Consider the following 1,580-nt stretch of genomic DNA (forward strand, 5'->3'; position numbering starts at 1 on the left):
GGACAAAACTAAAATTCTTTCAGTAATTTGTTATCATAATACACTGCTTCTTTTAAATTTACTGAGCATTTGGGAATTAATTCAGTAGCTTTTCCAAAATACACTATGAAGTGTTTCACATAAAATACTTTTCTCGGAAAGGAAGCAAAAACGATTAACATTGCGTTAAACCTTTTTGGAAAACGTATTATGTTTTTTTCTCACTTGTTAAATTTTATGTTACCTTGTTAACATGTTTCGACCTGCTATTGGCCTTCATCAGAACTGGTTGGATAATTTCGAGGGAAAAATTGTTCCGGGGCCGGGTATCGAACCCGGGACCTTTGGTTTAACGTACCAACGCTCTACCAACTGAGCTACCCGGGAACTTTACCCGACACCGATCCAATTTTTCCCTCTATATCCACAGACCTCAAAGTGGGCTGACAACCGTCAAGCAAACAACTTCGAGTGCACACTAACTCCGTGTGACTTAAATTGTGGTTTTCTGTTGACGAACAGTGACGTGTATTATGCAAATCAAGATTTCAGGTATAACTCCCTGTAAAGTTGATTTGAATAATTTCGAGGGAAAAATTGTTCCGGGGCCGAATTGTTCCGAAAAGGGTCGGTGTCGGGTAGAGTTCCCGGGTAGCTCAGTTGGTAGAGCGTTGGTACGTTAAACCAAAGATCCCGGGTTCGATACCCGGCCCCGGAACAATTTTTCCCTCGAAATTATTCAAATCAACTTTACAGGAAGTTATACCTGAAATCTTGATTTGCATCAGAACTGGTTGTCGCTTGTCTTGGCGCCTTTTGTTTTGTCCCCTGTGGGGGTGTGTTTGTGTAGTGTAATGTGGAGTTAAAGAGAGTGTGTTTTCTGAAATTGAGTTGTGTGTTGAGAATTTCATTTGGATGTGTTTTTTTGTGTTTGTATATTTCATATTATTCTAGTGTGTTTAGTTTCTGACTTTTTGGTTGGATGTATAGAATTTCCATATCTGTGTTGATGTCTCTGTACGTGTGGTTAGCATTTGTGATGTGTTCTGCAAATGTGGAAGTGTTTTGTAATTTTGTTATGGCTGTGATGTGTTCTTTGTAACGTGTTTGAAATGATCTGCCTGTCTGTGCTATGTAGAAGTTCTTGCACGTGTTACATTTGAGTTTTTATACGCCTGTGTGGTTGTATTTGTTTGCTTGTGTGTTGTGATGTTTTTGTATGAAGAACACATAGCACTAGCATTTCCTCTTAATGGGTTGAGGGAAAACCCCGGAAAAACTTCAAGCAGATAACTTGTCCCAAACAAGATTTGAACACGGGCCCGCTTGTTTCACAATTAGTCATGCTAACCGTTACTCCATATACATATACATACATACATACATACATACATACATACATACATACATACATACATACATACATACAAATGACTTTTTAAAGAACATGGAGGTTCATTACCGCTCTCACATAAGGTCGCCACCGGTCTCTATCCTCAGCAAGATTAATCCAGTCCCTACCGTCATATCCCGCCTCCCTCAAATGTATTTTAATATGATTCTCTCGTCTACGCCTAGAGCTTCCCAAAGGTCTTTTACCC

At 39.4% G+C, this 1,580-nt stretch overlaps 1 non-coding gene across 1 annotated transcript; it reads right to left on the reverse strand.

Moving 5' to 3' along the window:
• Window positions 1–293: 293 nt before the first annotated feature.
• On the reverse strand, window positions 294–366 carry TRNAN-GUU (transfer RNA asparagine (anticodon GUU)). Its single transcript has one exon. It is a non-coding gene; the product is annotated as a tRNA-Asn (tRNA).
• Between the last annotated feature and the right edge of the window lie 1,214 nt (window positions 367–1,580).

This window comes from Periplaneta americana, chromosome 7 (genome assembly GCF_040183065.1).
Source record: "Periplaneta americana isolate PAMFEO1 chromosome 7, P.americana_PAMFEO1_priV1, whole genome shotgun sequence".
NCBI lineage: Eukaryota > Metazoa > Arthropoda > Insecta > Blattodea > Blattidae > Periplaneta > Periplaneta americana.